The sequence below is a fragment of the Cornus florida genome, unplaced genomic scaffold (genome assembly GCF_030987335.1).
Source record: "Cornus florida cultivar Cherokee Brave unplaced genomic scaffold, ASM3098733v1 CherokeeBrave_3.0.0_Hap2_Chr10, whole genome shotgun sequence".
Classification (NCBI taxonomy): domain Eukaryota; kingdom Viridiplantae; phylum Streptophyta; class Magnoliopsida; order Cornales; family Cornaceae; genus Cornus; species Cornus florida.
This window is the reverse complement of record NW_026775580.1, coordinates 35237781-35257614: the sequence shown is the minus strand read 5'-3', so window position 1 is coordinate 35257614 and position 19834 is coordinate 35237781. Positions and strand designations below refer to the sequence as shown.

Sequence of the window (19834 nt, the reverse complement as noted above, 5' to 3'; positions counted from 1 at the left end):
AAATTGGAAAAGTAAACAAGGATTTTATAGAGGAGAGTGAGAGGAAGATAAAGTGTTCCAAGCTTATAAGTCTAAGGTGAGTGGAAGGGAACCAAAAATGAAGTCAAAGCTAATAGTCAAGCTTTTCTCCAATGGTGGCTAGATTAGGGTTCTTGAGTGGAAAGAGATGCATGAACTAAATGTGAAAATCCTAAGTTAAAATGGTGGGATTTTCCACTCACTAGGTGCTCTTGCACTACCTCTCACACACACACTAATGTAAGACTAAAGGTGAGTCCTACACTTGTCATGAATCTAAGTAAGCTTCCAAAACTTAATATTGAACCTACACTTGTCAACCATCTATGCCAACAAGTACATCTATCCTAGGCTAACAAATGGGTGAATCTCCACCCTCCATGTGTTAAGAGATTAAGACTCCAAGTGGTTCCACCACAAAACCAACAAGTGGCACCTTCGGAATATGACACTTGTCACATTTTCTGAAAATTGCAAAAAAGTTCTTTTTGAAAATATCTTCCAAATAAAATTACAAAATGGTCGCCAAGATGAAAAATAATTACTTTACTTAATTATACTAAAACCCCTCAAGTTTAGAGTAATTACCTGAAAGTCATGCTTTCATATCCTTTACAAGAAAAGTAAACATTTAATATGCTTTTCTATAAAAGTAAAAATATAGATATCATGGAAATGAAATATAATGGATGTATGCCAAGCCGGAATTAAATCCGAGAACAAAAAGTGAGGTTAGGCATGGAAAAATAAAAAATGACTAAAGGACGAAATAGGGAAAAGACGAAAAAAAAAGAATTTCTGAAAAAAGATAGGAAGGAAAATGACTGGGTCATTATAATCTACCCTCCTTAAAAAGGATTTCATCCCCAAAATCAAATCGTACCTGAAAGAGAGAACAAGTGGGGATACTGAGAGTGAACCTCCTGTTCGAGCTCCCAAGTAGCCTCCTCAATACCATGGTGTCTCCACAAGACCTTAACCAATGGAATGGTCTTGGTCGGCAAGACCTGCTCCCGTGAATCAAGAATCTGGGCAGGACCTTCCTCGTAGGTCACGTCCTCATCAACAACCACGTCAGTCCATCGTAAAACATGTGATAGATTCGGTTCGTACTTTCTCAGTATAGAGACATGAAAGACGTTGTGAACCCTATCTAGGTCTGGCGGCATCGCCAAACCATAAGCAACCTCACCGACGTGTTCCAAAGTCTCAAATGGTCCAATGAATCTAGGAGACAACTTGTCAGTCTGGCGAAATCTCAGAAGTCCCTTACACGAAGAAATCTTTAGAAAGACATGGTTTCCTACCTCAAAAGACAAGGATCGTCTCCTCCTGTCAGCGTAACTCTTCTGTCTGCTCTATGCAGTAGCCAACCGCTGCCGAACCAACTTGATTTTCTCTGTCGTCTTAATGACAATGTCGGGACCCAAGGCAACGGTATCACCGACCTCGGTCCAATAAACTGGAGATCTGCAAGGTTTGCCATACAACGCCTCAAAAGGTGCCATGCCAATAATGGTCTGGTAATTGTTGTTGTAGGCAAACTCAACCTAAGGTAAGTAGTCCTCCCAACTACCGCCGCAGTCCAAGATACAAGCCCGTAACTTATCCTCCAATATCTGAATAGTGCGTTCTAACTGACCATCAGTCTGAGGATGGAATGCCGTGCTAAAATGAAGCCCCGTGTCAAGAGCCTCCTGAAAACTCTGCCAAAAGTGAGATGTGAACCGCGGATCCCTATCCGAAACAATGGATATAGGAACCCCGTGAAGCCTGACAATCTGCCTCACATACAGTCCACTTAGTCTCTTTGCACTATCTGTCACTACCATGGGTAAGAAGTGAGCCGTCTTAGTCAACCTGTCAACTATGACCCACACGGCATCATTCCCTGCCTGAGACCACGGAAGTCCTGTTACGAAATCCATAGTGATATGCTCCCATTTCCACTCAACTATTGATAATGGTTGCAACAATCCCACCGGTCGCTGATGCTCTGCTTTCACTTGCTGATAAGTAAGGCATCGAGCCACAAACTGTGAGACATCTCGTTTCATGCCTTGCTTCCAAAACTGTGGCCGCAGATTATGATATATCTTCATACCACTAGGATGAATTGCGAGTCGAGAGTGGTGAAAATCCCAAAGAACGTCTTCACGACAAGACAAAGGAACAAACATCATCCCCTTCTACCTGAGACCACCGTCTGAATGTAAGGTCCAATCCTCTACATTTTCGCCGCTTGAAATCCAAACATAGATGGCCTTCATCTCCCCATCCTCCAATTGTGCCTCAATAACTCTGTTAACAAGAGCCGGTAGAGCCACAAGGCTAAACAAAATAGCTGATCAAGCGTCCTTGTAAGACTATAAACCAAGATCTGCAAGTTCTTCTAACATCTTCCATCTGTGAATGGAAATGCTAGCAATAGTCCCCCGTGACTTCCTACTCAATACATCGGCCACCACATTGGCCTTACCCGGCTGGTATTGTAACTCAAAGTCAGAGTCTTCCATGAACTTAACCCATCTGCGCTATCTCAAGTTCAAATCCTTATGAGAGAAGAGATACTTAAGACTCTTGTGGTCGGGGAAAACCTCAAACTCTTTCCCGTACAAATAGTGTCTCCACCTCTTCAAGGCAAAGATAATTGCTACTAACTCCAAATCATGTATAGGGTAGTTCAACTCATGAGTGTTCAATTGTCGAGACCCGTAAGCAACCACCCGCTCTGTCTACATCAAGACACAACCCAAACCTTCCCGCGAAGCATCACAGAAGATCACATAACCCAAACCACGTTCAGGAATGATCAAAACTAGAGCCGACGTCAACCTGACCTTCTACTCCTAAAAATCAGACTCACAGGCCTCGTTCCATATGAACTTGACTCCCTTGCGGGTAAGTCGAGTCATAGGTGCTGCTAAACAAGAGAAATCCCGAACAAATCTCCGGTAATAGCCGGCTAGGCCAAGAAAACTCCGAATCTCAAATATTATCTTCAGACGTTCCCAATCCATCACTGATTTGATCTTTGACGGATCTCCTGCAACACCGCCCCCTGACATAAAATGTCTACGGAACTTCATTTCCGGTAGCCAAAATTCGCATTTCTCGAACTTGGCATACAACCGGTTATCCTTAAGGATCTGCAATACAGTCCTCAAATGATACTCATGTTCCTCTATCAAAGCTGAGTATACAAGAATGTCGTCGACGAAAACCACTACGAACTAATTAAGATGGTCACTGAATACACGGTTCATCAAGTCCATAAAAGCTGCTGGATGATGTGGGTGTGTCGCCGCACCACATCAAGCTTGAAAGAGTGTGTGCATTTTAAGGCGAGGGCCAAAAGTTTTACATTTATAGAAGCCACTACTACCTTTACTAAAAATATAGGTAGGGCGAGTAGGGATCATCCCAAGGGATTGTGAGGATCGAACAATGTCGTGGAATCGCTATTAGGGCTAGTAGGTCGAGTGATCAAACAATTGGTTGGTTGGTTGATTAGAGAGCAACTAAATTCAATTAAGTAACAACAAAAGAATGCAATTAAGAGTAAGTAATAGAGAGAGAGATCTTGGGGTTTAGAGATCACCACCAAGCAATGCATTTCTATGCCATTGACAAGTGACTAATGAGGGCAAATGGTGTGTTGCAATATTGGTGTGTGTGTGTGTGTATGTTTAGTTGATTCAACAAGCAAGGATGACTAGTTAAGCATGTATTGTCTAAACATCATGTGAAAGGCACAATATATCTAAGCAATGAAGCATATATTGTCTAAACAACATGTGAAAGGCATAATAGACCAAAACAAGTCATTAATGCTTTCATTAAGCTCATAATCCAAATACAACACAAGGTTAGAGACATATACTACTTGCATTCAAAAGCTTGGATCATCAAACAACAAGCATGGATTGTCCTCCCATTTAACACTACACTACAACTACACTATATCTGCACTACTAGCATGAAAATAAACTAGGGGAAAGGCACAATCCATCAAGGAATAAGTATAAACCATCAAGAAAATCACAAGAGCATTCCTTTAAGCACTATGTTTGTACAATCTCCATATCTATAGCATCAATACACATTAACATGCATCAATAACACAAAATATAGAGATAAACACATAAATATCTATCCTAACATACATAGACATATGGATAGAATGAAATGATCAATTGGAAGCATTAAACCACATAAATTATTAAACAAACAAGATCTATATATATCAAAGTGTCAAAACATCAATTACAACACTAATCCATCAATAATACACAAGATTAAGATGTAAAAAGCATGCATGGGGCTAACTCTAGCCCCAAGAGGATGTCTAGCCACTCACGGTGATGTTGCTCCAACCCTCAAGGGCTAACTCCATGGTTGAAATCTGCTCATTGTTGATGAAGAACTCCAATGGTGTCTCTAGCCTCCTCCTCTAAGTTTGCTCTCCAAGAGATGATATGAAAATGATATTAGCCTCCTTTGGTAAAAAACAATCCTTATCCTTATATCGGTAGGTCAAATGACACCCAAAATGAGCTGGGGTCGTGCACACAATATTCCCTAATGATTGGATAAAGGACAACTTTCAATGAGATGGAAATTTAACTTTTTCGCGTTGGAGGAAGTTCGATCAATTGAACCTTGGACTTGGATCGATCGAACTGGCTGAGATCCATTGAACTTAGGCTGGATCGATCCAACTGGTTGATCTTTTTGGGAAAAGACAAATTCGAGATATTTTGGGGATATATTTTTGGGAAAAGGACAAAAGTGGTTAGTGGGTGGTACAGCTGTGGATGGGATCAATCATTTGAATAATGACAAAAGTGTTCGATCGATCGAAGGGTGGTGTTGGATCGATTGAACTTTTGGACTTTATTCTTTTGGGCTAAGGCTTGGATCTATCTTGAAGTGCTGAGATCGATTATTGTTCGATCGATCGAACCTTGAAGTTGGATCAATCGAACTTTGCTGCTTCCCACCTTTGGCTTCATTTGCTTCCTTCTTTCTCCACTTTGCTCATTTCTTTGTTTAATCCCAGAATTGCTTCAATTAAGCTCTTATTTGGCAGAGTTAGCTTATTTTCGGGATAAGTGCCTGAAAATGAAAATAATACGAAATCAATCTAAAATGGTAAAGTAAGATAGATAAAGGTACTAGAATGCTTAAGCTTAAGGGGTTTAAATACGCACTTTTCAGCGCTCATCACACCCCCAAACTTAAATATTGCTAGTCCCTAGCAATGAACTAGAAAGTAAAGGAATGAAATGAACAACTATATAAGTATAAATCTAGAAAACAATAAATGGATAACGCCACTTTCGTAGGGAACACGATTGCACTTAGCATATGCAACAAGCCTTTTAAACCCCTAGGTTACCCCTAGTGGACGAGTGAAGTCTCGTGAGGGTTTCCAGAAATGGTACCCACAAACATTCAGCTCATTCTTTCAAAAGAGGCACCAATATTGCAAACAAGCATTAGGAGAAAACTACCTCAAGTATGCAATTTTTCAACCCTTTTCAAGCAATCTCCCAAAATCTCAACATCAAGCAAGCAAGTATGGTCCTTCACACATCAAGAAAATGATCATGTAAATCAAAACAACTCTAGAATCCTTTTTGAGTGGACCGGCATCAAATATGTTGTTATCTTAGCCAATTAAAGAATTAATCACATCCTTACCCTCAAACTAGCACACAAATCTAGTACCGATCATCAAGACAAAAAGTGGACCTTTTATTAAAGCTTTATTGTTTTAGGTGCACTTATTCTTTTCACTCGATTTTTTTTTTTTTTTTTTTGAATTGAGGATCAAAGATGGAAGCATAGTGCAATGTTGATCCATTAAGCTTTCTAGCGATTCATGAGATCGAGCGTTAGGTCAATGACTCCCAAACCAGACGGTTCTAGGGCATTAGGTATTCAAATACCCCTACGAACTTACAAGCTCAAATCAACTAGGCTACAAATCAAGACAACAACCATCTAATCATTTCATACTTCTCACCATTTGGGAGAAGTCCTCACTTTTTATTGCTTTTGCAACTTTCTTTCTTTTTTTTTAATTTAATTATTAACCTAGAGTTTGGGCCCTCCACCTTTTGGCGCGAGAAGTTCAGTGCTTGATGAGGCTAGAATCCCGGCTACTTAGTGAAAAGGGGTTGTTATCCACCTTTATCAAGAATGAAAGCTTTTAATGCACTACTAGCTCAATTGGGATATAACCAATTCAATAATCAACAAAGCATGTACCCCACAAATGAATGCTAGTGTGCGCCGGTGCTAGTATAGAATCCTAGAATGAATCTCAAAGCAATCACAAAATCAAGATGATGTGGACCACAAGTGCAAGCAAGATATCAATCTTTCAAAAAATTTACTCCTAAATGGCATCCCTAAGACATACAAGGAGTATTGGACTCTCAAGTTAAGCAATTTTTAAATTTTAAGCAATATAGTCCTCAAAAGATCAAAATCATAGCTAGATATGGACCAATCATAGAAATATCCCTCAATTACACAAGTCATGCTCAAAATTTTAAATTTAAAACTAACACTGCAAAACACCATTCCCCCCAAACTTAAATGGCACAATGTCCTCAATGTGCAAAGAGAACAATGGAAAGAGTATACCAGTGCAACTAAGGCATAGAATGATCGGGACTGAAGTATCCGAAGTGGGTGGCATGGCCCCCCCAAACTTGGGATGAACTGTGGTCCTGAAAATTGGCACTTGGATAAACTCATCAGACAACAAAATGGGATAATTAGTGTACAGTGGACATGCAAGTGTAAATGGGATAAATAGATAAAGAAATGAGAGAGGTATAAGGGTGGTCCTAAAAATTGGGTAATACTCTCTCACTGAAGTCACTGTGATGCACCTGATGGAGTCAAACATACAAATATGATAATATAATTATATGACATCCATAGCAAAAACAGATATATAAAATAGATAAAGTACTAGTACATCAAAAGATCTAAGCCGACAGACTGGTTGTAAAAATAATAATGTACAGTGACAAAAGTAAAGTATCAATAGGAGAGAGGGATCATGAGATAGAAGGAACTAGGAACTCAGGAGGATGAGGTAGGACGGGCAGGTCGGGCTTCGCGGATATCTCTGGATAAATCTCGGAACATGGTCGCGACAGTCGTGCAAAAGGTAGCCAAATCAGCTCTGTGGGCTGTGAGATCAGCTTGTATAGCGACAACAGCATCCTCAAGCGTCTGTAGACGTACTCCAAAGCCAGGGGTCAGATCTAGAGCCTCAGGCATAGAAGAGTCAGAAGAAAACTCCTGAGTCTGCTCCTGCTCATGAATGGGCGACCTGGCTGGAGAGTACTGCTCTGCATCGTCTGCAGGGCGCTCTAAGTCAATATCTATATGATCGGTAGCTGGATCGACTGGTGCGTCGTCCGCTGCGGGATCTGCTGCTATTGCCTCTCCCTATGCTTGTGCCTGTGCCTCCTCCTCTGCCTCTAGCTCCTCTGCAGCCACTACCTCGTGGTCCTGCAGTTTAGAAATAATGGCGTTATATCTTTTGGTCCAGTCCTTCTTCAGAAAGTGGCATGAACCTCTCTCTGGGTGCTCCCGAGGGTGAATAGGGTAGCGCTGATCTATCAAAATTTGGGTGATGAGGTGGCTGAATGGAAGAGACTTAGCCTGTCCGGGCGTCTCCTTGCTAATGTACTTGTCATATAGCTTCCTCATCATGCTCCAGATGAGCGCTGGAATGGACACCCAGTGCCCAGTGTAGAAGGCGTAGAGGGCTGTCAAATAATCACCCCTCCTTTGAATCTTGTGCCCGGCCATGTAAATGTTCTAGAAAAGTACGGAATCGGTGAACCAAAGGTCATCTGGAAGGAATGTCCGAGTGGCGAAGGTCTCGCCACTAGTATGGTGACCTGTACGAAAAACCGCCATATCGGTGTAAGAAGGCCTGTATAGCCTCGGATATGTGTCCTGAAGCTCTGGAGGACAGCGGTGTGGGTAGTGGCAAGAGCGGGCTAGTGAGTCCACTGTGATGGTGATCTGATGGCCATCTAAAGAAGTGACCAGCTCTACTGTGGTACGCGGGGATGGTCGGAGGTTCTGGTAGAACAACCGTACCAGCCGCGGGTAGACCGGCTCTGTGACCGGGGCAAGAATAGCTACTAGGCCCCTCTGTCGAACACTCACTCATGGTCGACCATCATATGCACATATCTAGGCGTGGGCCTATCACGCTCCAGATGAGCTGGCTGAGCTGGTATAGGTGAATGCTCAGCTCCAGCATGTGGTGGAGATGGTGATGGAGTAAATGCAGGATGAGCCACAGGGGTGGATGGCAAATGGTCATCCTCAGCCTCATGAGATAGTGACTGAGGTGGGGTAGCCTGTGCTGGCTCCTTCTGTGCATGAGAGGGCTCTGCTGGCTCTTCTGTCCATGGTCTAATGTGTCAGTAGGGCCCGTGTTGCTTGTTGGCAACGGTCTTCCTCTTAACCATGGCCTGCAAAAAGAAAAAGAAAAACTTGCAATGGGAGTTAGTGCCAGAATAAGAAATTTTAAGTACGATATAGAAACATGTATGTCAAGTAAAAATAGACAAAACAGATATGACATGAATCTATGCAAGTGGCAGGATATGAAACATGTTAAACAATGTAAGTATGAAATGCATCCAATATGGAATATCACAGGCATTGGGCATATATAAGATAGCATGAACATAAGATATGATGAATGAAGTGTGTGTGTGTGAGATCTGTGAAGTTTGATCGATCAGAAAAGAAGTGAGATCGATCACAAAAGTTAGATCGATCGAAAATAAGTGAGATTGATCTCACAACTTCGATCGATCTGAGACATGAGTTCGATCGATCTCTCAAGATCGATCGATCGAACTGTGCGACGAATATAAACAGTCACAGATCTGTGACTTTGGAAGCAGGGGGCCCACACGAACGTGTTCGTAGGCCCATCAACACAATAAATCATTAAATATATCATCGCTTTTCAAAGCCCAAACCCCCAATATAGATCAAACACATACACATATATACGAAGCATATACACATATATATATACATGGAAACCCAATGCTTCGAAGCTTTAAAAATGGAGATTCAATCACGTATAAAGCAAGAATGCAACATATAAAGTATCTAATCATCATATTGAAGCTTAAATCATAAGAGAGATCTTGGATCTTACCCAAATTGATGAGAGAAGTGGAGATATGAACGAGTGAAGATGAATCCGAGAAGGGAGAGAGAGATTGGCCCTTGGATCTCGCCGGAGATGTCACCAGAGATGAGGGAGATGAGAGTAGATGCGGCGGCGATGAGGGGAGTAAGGGTTTGGAGGGTTGGATCGATCTAAATAATCGATCTTGGGACCTTCCAGGTCTATTTTAAAAACATTCCCGATAGAGTTCGATCGATCGAACTTTGACGAACTTTCTTCAAAGTATTTTTGGATTTTTTAAATTTTTGAAAATTACAAAATTAAAATTAAAAATTGGAATTAAAATTAAAAATTGTAAAATAAAATAAAATAGAATAAAATATTTTTGGTTTTTTTTTTTTAATAAATTAATTGAATAAACAATAATAATTAAAAACTAATTAAAATATTTTTGAATTTTTGAAAACTTTTTTAAAAAAATTAAATAAAATGAAACAAAATGAAAATAAAATAAAATAAAATAAAAATGAAAATACTTTGGATTTTTAAAATTCAAAAAGTCAAAACAAAGTCAAAATAATGAAATAAAGAACTGAGATCGATCGAAACAAGAGTTCGATCGATCAGACAGAGAGCAAAAATATGCAGGTTTTTGGCTCAAAAAATTGGCCAAGTGTTGGAACTTGAAGATCGATCGAACTTGGAAGTTGGATCGATCGAAGAACTTCTTGATCGATCTTGGAATGTTTCGAACGATGGGACAGAGAGATGAAATATGCAGGTTGATGCAGGCTCAAAATTTTTCTAAGTGTTGAATCATAAGATCGATCGAACTTTGAAGTTGGATCGATCGAAGGTCTCCTGATCGATCTAAGAATTAGTTCGAACGATGGGACAGAGAGGTGATTTGGATGCAGGTTTCTGCAGGTCGAAAAATTTTCTAAGTGTTGGATGCAGGATGGAGTTCGATCGATCGAACTCAGGTTTGAGATCGATCGAACTAAGCAGAATGCTCAATAATGACATGAAAGCTCATGCAATCCTCACCAAAGTTCCTTTTAATGCATATGAGAACCAAAAACAAGTATCTAGACTTTGCAAGAAATGAAATGAACGATAAAAATGAGGGAGGAATAAGGTTTTGACACCCTACGAATGCTTTTGCTAGTCTTTAACATCTCTAGCAAGACATTGGGCTTTTTTAGCCCAGATCAAAGATCTTATAATGCATCCCCTCCTTGTTGGGGTGATAGATGCTTTGAACTCTACCCAACAAATGGTTCTTTGAAGAACTTATTGGATTAAGCTCGAAAGAAACCTTTGGTCCATTGTCTATGTAATCACAACCTTTGGGCTTCCATGCTTTTTCAAAGCAAGAATTTGGAACAAGACTTTGAGAATGCAAGGTTGAAGATGATCCTTTGGAAGTTTTGGTCTTACACAAAAGCTCATTTCCTTGACATTGAAGATCATGACATTTATCTACAACATTAAACTCTCCTTCATATTTGTCAAATGAATTGGGTGTGGGATTAAAGATATTCAACTTCACATTCATGTGGCCAAATGAGATCTTCATTATCCCTGTCCTACAATTGATGTTAGCATTAGCGGTTGCCAAGAAAGGACGGCTAAGGATAACGGGAATTTGGCTCTTAGGATTGGGGACCGGTTCCGTGTCTATGACAACGAAATCAACCGGAAAGAAGAATTTGTCAATCTTTATCAAAACATCCTCAATTATACCCCTAGGCTTCTTAATGGATCGATCGGCAAGTTGCAAAACTACCGACGTCGGTTTCAATTCACCTAGGCCCAATTTGATATAAACCGAGTATGGAAGAAGGTTAACACTTGCTCCTAAGTCAAGAAGTGCCCGATTAATGATATGATCACCAATAATTCATGATGTAGTGGGTGAACCAGGGTCCTTAAACTTTGGAAGAGTGTTATATTGCAAAATTGAGCTTACTTGCTCGGTCAAAACCACTTTTCTTGGTGCTTGGCTCTTGTTCTTCAGCTTTTGGGTGAACAAGTCTTTCAAGAATTTGGCATAAGCCGGAATTTGCTTGATTGCATCCAATAGTGGAAGATTAACTTTCACTTGCCTAAACATTTCCATAATTGCATTGGTTTTTGCCTTTTGCTTGTCTTTTGAAATGGATCATTTTAAGGCATCCGGAAATGGAACTTTTGGTTCAAACACTTTTTCAGAATTTTCTTTTGAACTCTCTTCAACACAAGAAGTTTTTAAGTCATTTTGTTTCAAATCATTTTTCAACAAAACCTTTTCAACATCGTTTTTCAAAACTTCTTTTTCAAACACATTTTTCAAAACTTTCTCATTTACATGATCATGTACATGCAATGAAGGAGGAATGGGATGTGAAACGGGACGGGTGATAACTTAAGGTTGCACCAGTTCACTCTCTTTATTGGACATTCCAACTTGATTGTCCACAATCCTACCACTCCGCAAGGTAGTCACCGCATTAACATGTTTAATGGTGTGGCCTTCCGATGAGGAATGGGTTTCCACAACACATTGTTGCTTAGGTGGGGCATTAATAGGCATCTTCCCTTCTCTCTTGCATTGAGAGTGCTTGTTATTTGCCCTACTTGGGTTTCTAGCTTCGCAATAGATTGAGAGTGAGAATGAAGCAATTGTGTGTTAGCTTCTAAAGTGCCCAATGCATTTAAAACTTTTTCTTCAAAGGCAGGACTTCTAGTATTATTTTGGGAATAAGATTGGTTGGGAAAATGAGAATTAGCAAATTGATTCCCTTGTGATTGATAAGGTCTATAAACTTGGGATCCTTGGTTTTGAAGTGGAGGTAGAATGTACTTCCCTTGAAAACCGCCTTAAGAAGGGTTTGAGCCCTCCCCTTGGTTTTTCCAAGAGAAATTCGGATGATTCCTCCAACTTGGATTATAGTGAGTACTATAAGGATTATTTCCTTGGTTCACAAAAGCTACACTGACTTGTTCATTAGGTTCATTTTGCACTTGTCCATGAGGACAATGAGAAGTAGAATGAAGAACACTAGAACAAATCATACATGTTTCATTTGATGCACGATGAGAATGGTTAGGAAAGGAAGATACTTGATTCGCCGAGTTTTGGTTAATCAAAAATTGATCAAACCTTTGAGATAAAAATTTCATTTCGGCGGCTATTTCATTTGAATGGTAGACTTGATGTAAGCCAACACTCTTCCTACCCTGTGAATTTCTTCCATTCTTGGATGATAGTGTTCTATGCAAAGAATTTTCACTCATGCTCTCATAAAGACGCCACACATCATCCTCATGCCTGTCAATGTATGAGCCACCCATGGAAGCATCAACCATACCTTTATAGTTGTCCGATAAGCTCTCAAAGTATTGAACTAATTGCCATTTGGGCATGTCATGATGTGGACACTTCCTAAGCAATTCATTGAAGCGTTCCCATGCCTCATGAAACGTTTCTCCATCCCCATGTGAAAATTCTCGAATTGAGGTTCTCATGGCATTGGTCTTAGAAACCGGATAGTAATTCTTCAAGAACTCTTGTTGTATTTCTGCCCAAAAAGTGATTGAAACAGGCCTAAGATTGTTAAACCAATACTTTGCCTTTTCTTTTAAGGTGAATGGAAAAAGTTTGAGTCTTAAAACCTCTTCTGGCATGTCCGTATATTTTACGGTGGAACATACTTCAAGAAACTCATCCAAATGCTTGTAAGGTTCTTCACTTGGAAGTCCATGATAGTTAGGAAGCATTTGAATGGTTTATGGCTTAATTTCATAATGATGTGCTCTAAATGGAGGCAATTGGATGCATGTAGGTGCATCATACTCGTTAGGCACATAATGGTCTCTTAAAGCAAGAGGTGGATTAGTTACTTCAGGTACAACATGAACACCTTGGTTTTGAATTCCTTGATTGATGATGGGAGGTTGTGGAACATACATTGGCCTTGGCATTCCATATGTAGCTTGGCCTTATTGTTGTGGTGGTTGGTGAATGTATGGCCTAGGCATGCCTAATGGTACTTATATGTTCTCATTATGTACATTGGGATGAAGGATACCTTGTTGGTCTATGTGACCAAGGTCCTCAACATGATTATCATTATGGTTATCCATTGATAGATTGGTTCTATTTGAACTTCCTCTTCCCCTAGGATTTCTAACGATAGATTCAAGATGCAAATCAAGAGGGACAAGAGTTGGTCTTAATAAACGATGTCCATGCATGCATAATGCAAAACACAACAAGCACAAAGAATGACAAACACTATGCCTTCATAACAATGCAATTAGACTTCTTCCACAAACACTTAATTCATACTTCCATGCTTTAACAACAATGATGTAAGAACAATTTAAAAACAAGCCTCCATGCGGGCCGACGATTTAACTAAGGGATTGAGTAAAGAAAGTCTCACAAAGGTCTTTTAGCACTTCAACTCCAAATTTAAAGCTTAGCTTAGCAAATATTTAGAATTTTTAGCCTTTTTTCTTCTTTGCTTAGCTTGAATGCTCCTTTGCTTGCTTCCTCTCCAACAATGCACCTAGTTAAGTAAGAACAACACAATAAGTAACCAAAACAAAAAATAAAAATAAAGTAAAGAGATGATCAAAAGAGTCCTAATCCTAATCAATTCCACAAATCTGACGTTGCCTAATCAAATCAATCAATCCCCGGTAACGGCGCCAAAAACTGATGTGGGTGTGTCGCCGCACCACATCAAGCTTGAAAGAGTGTATGCATTTTAAGGCGAGGGCCAAGAGTTTTACATTTATAGAAGCCACTACTACCTTCACTAAAAATATAGCTAGGGCGAGTAGGGATCGTCTCAAGGGATTGTGAGGATCAAACAATGTCGTGGAATCGCTATTAGGGCTAGTAGGTCGAGTGATCAAATAATTGGTTGGTTGGTTGATTAGAGAGTAACTAAATTGAATTAAGTAATAACAAAAGAATGTAATTAAGAGTAAGTAATAAAGAGAGAGATCTTGGGGTTTAGAAATCACCACCAAGTAATGCATTTCTATACCATTGACAAGTGACTAATGAGGGCAAATGACGTGTTGCAATATTGGTGTGTGTGTGTGTGTGTTTGGTTGATTCAACAAGCAAGGATGACTAGTTAAGTATGTATTGTCTAAACATCATATGAAAGGCACAATATATATAAGCAATGAAGCATATATTGTCTAAACAACATGTGAAAGGCACAATAGATCAAAACAAGTCATTATAATCCTTTCATTAAGCTCACAATCCAAATACAACATAAGGTTATAAACATATGTTACTTGCATTCAAAAGCTTGGATTATCAAACAACAAGCATGGATTGTCCTCCCATTTAACACTACACTACAACTACACTACATCTACACTACTAGCATGAAAATAAACTAAAGGAGAGGCATAATCCATCAAGGAATAAGTATGAACCATCAAAAAAATCACAAGAGCATTCCTTTAAGCACTATGTTTTGACAATCTCCAAATCTATAGTATCAATACACATAAACATGCATCAATAACACAAAATCTAGAGACAAACACATAAACATCTATCCTAACATACATAGACATATGGATAGAATGAAATGATTAATTGGAAGCATTAAATCACATAAATCATTAAACAAACAAGATCTATATATATCAAAGTCTCAAAACATCAATTACAACACTAATCCCTCAATAATACACAAGATTAAGATGTAAAAAGCATGCTTGGGGCTAACTCTAGCCCCAAGAAGATGTCTAGCCACTCACGGTGATGTTACTCCAACCCTTAAGGGCTAACTCCATGGTTGAAATCTGCTCATTGTTGATGAAGAACTCCAATGGTGTCTCTAGCCTCTTCCTCTAAGTTTGCTCTCCAAGAGATGATATGAAAATGATATTAGCCTCCTTTTGTAAAAAGCAATCCTTATCCTTATATAGGTAGGTCAAATGACACCCAAAATGAGCTGGGGTCGTGCACACAACATTCCCTAATGATTGGATAAAGGACAACTTTCAATGAGATGGAAATTTAACTTTTTCGCATTGGAGGAAGTTCGATCGATCGAACCTTGGACTTGGATCAATCGAACTGGTTGAGATCCATTGAACTTAGGCTGGATCAATCCAACTGGTTGACCTTTTTGGGAAAAGATAAATCCAAGATATTTTGGGGAGATATTTTTGGGAAAAGGACAAAAGTGGTTAGTGGGTGGTACAGCTGTGGATAGGATCAATCATTTGAATAAAGACAAAAGTGTTCGATCGATTGAAGGGTGGTGTTGGATCGATCAAACTTTTGGACTTTATGTTTTTGGGCCAAGGCTTAGATCTATCTTGAAGTGTTGAGATCGATCATTGTTGGATCGATCGAACCTTGAAGTTGGATCGATCGAACTTTGCTGCTTCCCACCTTTGGCTTCATTTGCTTCTTTCTTTCTCCACTTTGCTCCTTTCTTTGTTTAATCCTAGAATTGCTTCAATTAAGCTCTTATTTGGCAGAGTTAGCTTATTTTCGGGATAAGTGCCTGAAAATGGAAATAATACGAAATCAATCTAAAATGGTAAAGTAAGATAGATAAAGATACTAGAATGCTTAAGCTTAAGGGGTTGAAATACGCACTATTCAGCGCTCATCACTGGAGCATTGGTCAAACCATATGGCATCACCAGAAACTCATAATGGCCATACCGTGTGTGGAAAGCGGTCTTGGATACATCCTCATCCTTAACCCTCAACTGATAGTAACCCGACCTCAAATCAATCTTCGAAAAATAAGTGGCTCTCTTCAACTGATCAAACCAATCATTAATCCTTGGTAAATGATACTTGTTCTTGATCGTGACATGGTTCAGCTTGCGATAATCAATGCAAAGTCTCAAAGACCCATCCTTCTTCTTCATAAAAAGAACCGGTGCTCCCCAGGGGGAAGCATTAGGACGAATAAAGCCTTTAGCTTTTAAATTATCCAATTGAGCTTTAAACTCTTCAAGCTCTGCCTGTGCCATACGGTACGATGCCATAGAGATGGGCGTTGTACCGGGAATGACATCGATGGCAAAGATAACTTCCCAAAGAGGAGGTTACTTTGTCAGCTCCTCTAGAAAGACATAAACAAAATCCTCAACAACTGCCAGAAGAACACGACCCAAACAACTAGACTCATCAACTAGCAAACTAGCCAAGTAGGACCTATGGCGACTCTAGTCACCAATACTGAAAATCATTATCGAGTGGGAATCGCTCCGATCTCCCACGAAATGAAAACGATCTCCCACAAAGTGAAACGATCTCCCGTGGGAGTACAAATAGACACTCACCCACGGAAGCAATCAATTGTGGCACGAAAGAAAAACAACCAGTCTATCCTGAGAATGATGTCAAAGCCTGTCATGTCGAAAACGACGAAATCGGACTCTAAAGTCCGCCCAGTTATCTCGATAGCGCAACCCCAACAAACATGTTCCAAAAACACTGGACCCCCAACTGGCGTGTCAACACAAAGGAAACCATCCCGCTGCGTGACCTCCAGACCCAAAGAATGTGCAAATGATGCAGATATGAATGAATGTGATGCACCTGTGTCAACAAGGACTCTAGCCCAAGAACTGAAGACTAAAAAGATACCTCGAACTGTAGAAGTCCCTACGGAGGTATTGGCCTGTGGCAATGCATAAGCTTGTCCCTGAGCCCCTAACTGTTGACAAATGCCCTGGTGGCCTAACTGGTGTCCGGAAGCAGTAGGTGTAGAACCTCTACCCGGATAAGAACCAACTGGCGACGCCACTAGTTGTGGTGCCTGAGGCACCCTGAAACCCGACTGAACAACTGCAGACTATGCTGGTGTGGCTTGTGAACCAGTACCACCCTGTGCTCTGCTCCGTGGATGAGGGCAATTCTTCCTCATATGACCAGGCTGCTTGCAGTAGTTGCAAGTCCCCTGAAACCCCTTAGTCAAAACTGTAGGCTTACTAGCCTGTGATTGACTGGTCTTTGGCTGAAGTTGTGGACAACGAGGCTTGATGTGCCCCGGCTGCTGATAATGGTGACAAATCACTCCTCGGGTTGACCTTGAAGATACTGGAATTGCAGATGTAGACTGAGCCTGCTGTGACTATCCCTAAGTGCGTGAACTATCCCCAGCCTTAGCCTTCTTCCACTGACTCCCGGAAGATGACGGAGTGTCATTGCGAGGCTACTTATGTGAACCCCTGATCCGTAACTGATCCTATTCCTCTACCTCAGCTAACATTGCCCTCTGGTCCACCTCTCTGTAAGTCCTCAAATCAAGAATTGAGACCCGTGGCCTGATGTTAAGATGTAGTCCATCCTGAAATTTCATTACCCTGGCCTCATCTGTCGCCACCATGTCCTCGGCATAACGAGAAAGAGAAGTAAATCGTGTCTCATACTCAATGACACTCATAGTGCCCTGATAAAGACCTATGAACTGTATCCTCATCTCCCGCCTCATAGTCCTAGGAAAGAAGCACTCGAAGAACAAACCTCTGAACTCATTCCAAGTCATCAACTCAACATTGTGGACATTGGTCATAGACCTCCACCAAATAGCGACATCTCCTATGAACATAGTGGCTGTCAAGGAGATCCTCAATTGGTCTGTAGGCACTGCCATGCTATCAAGCTTGCGTACCATGAGATTTAGCCATGCCTTTGAAGGAAGCGGATCCATACTCCCTGCAAACTGGTCGATCTTAACCCTCTGTAACTTTATGAAGTAATCCAATTACTCATTAGCAACTGGTACTGGTGCTGGTGCCAGTACCAGAATTTGCATCCATGCAATATGCTGACGAAACATCTGCTGAATGGACTCTTACATCCCCAGAGCCACTCTCTGTGCGATCTGCTCTTCATAAGTCGGCGCTCGAGGTGGATTAGAAACCGTGCCACGAACTGGAATCCTAGGCCTTCCCGGACCCCTCGTAAACTTAATGTCATCCACCTGTTCCTCAATGCCCTGACGTGAAGACTCTCCACGTGTGACAACCATGATACTAAACGCACGAGAAGAAAGAGGTCAAAAATAACACAAGTTATTATGACTGAATGCAACTCATGGTATGAATGCCCGAAACAGAAAGTATGTCAATGTATGTGACATACAGTCATGCTAAAGCAGGTAACCATATACAACATGCTAAACAGATGCTGAAATCTTCTAGATACTTAAGCACATAAGCATATAGACATGTTATCAAACAAAGCACGTAAACATGTTATAATACTAAAACATGTTATCAAGGCATATGAATAAATCAAAGTACACCAACAAAAACATGATATGCACCCAAAACACGTCGTCCTACGATTTTCGAACCTATGAGCTCTAATACCACTTGTCGTGACTCGAGTTTTATTCAACCCGGTACGTCAGTGATGAACCGAGGATTGACCCGTTAACGGATCCAGATGTGGAAGCAAAAGATGAAATCATAGTCCTTTGAGATATAAATCATCTCTAAGACACAAATGTGACATTCTATGTGGTCACGGAAGCTAAAGAGAGCAAAAGGGGAAACTAGAGTTAAAACGGGCTAAATCCGTCAAACAAGGGCAAAATGGTCAATTCAAAATTAAAAAGAGAAAATTGACTCTAAACAAGTCAAACAAGGTGAATACAACCTAATCTAATTATTTCCTAACATTCCAAGAGGTTCTAAGAACTTTGGATAAGAATTCCCACAAAAAGCCCTTTCCCAGTTTAAGTGAAAACTGACACTACTTCACTAAAACATACATATCTCTCACTATGTTTGGAATCTGAGAATTATATTGGTACCATTGGAAATTTGACTCAAAATCCTAGAGTTTAGGCTCCAGAATCACCCCATTTGGATTAGAAACGAAGAAGTTATGACCCTTTGAAGTTGGAAGATCAATGCTAAAACAAAATCTAGAAGCTGTGCATATGAAAGCTATTTAGGTTAACCAAAATGGAGTCCTGGTTGACCAAAATGACCAAAAAAATTGCTGAAAACATGCATTTAAGTGCTGGTTGTTTTGGTAGACCGAAATAAAGTTTCGGTCGACCGAAATAGGCCTTAAACAGTAGAATTGGCTACTGGAATGATGAATTACTGTGCGTTAATGATTCCACTTGTCATCGGTCGACCGAAATGGAGTTTCAGTTGAGCGAAATACCTCGAAAAACTGCTATAAGGCCTGCTATATGCCAAAGGTGTTAAGGTTCAACCCATGCTTCGAATCCTATGATGATTTGGTTCAAAAATGAAAGTTTAAAAATGATTTTCAATGAGATTTTGAGTATGTGAACATGCAAACAACCTTGAAATGACTAAATGAATGTATTACAACCACTTATAGCCTTATACATGTCCATTACAAGAATTTCATATGCCAAACCTTCAAGGTTGGTTTAAAAACATTTTTAAAGCAAAGGATGGTACCAAATGACTACATGTGTTAAGTTAAACATGTTTGGCCCTTGGCCTCATTACACATACATCCAAAGAGTATCAAAAGGTGCACTTAAGTGAACATTACATGTCTTGAACAATAAATACAAGTTTTTAACATAATAATCAAAATAAAGTGTGATATGCTAACAAGTGCATATTCTAACATAG

At 40.2% G+C, this 19834-nt stretch overlaps 1 pseudogene; it reads left to right on the top strand.

Annotated features, from left to right (window-relative positions):
* Positions 1-12620: 12620 nt before the first annotated feature.
* Positions 12621-12719, top strand: LOC132280383 (small nucleolar RNA R71; annotated as a pseudogene).
* Positions 12720-19834: the final 7115 nt, after the last annotated feature.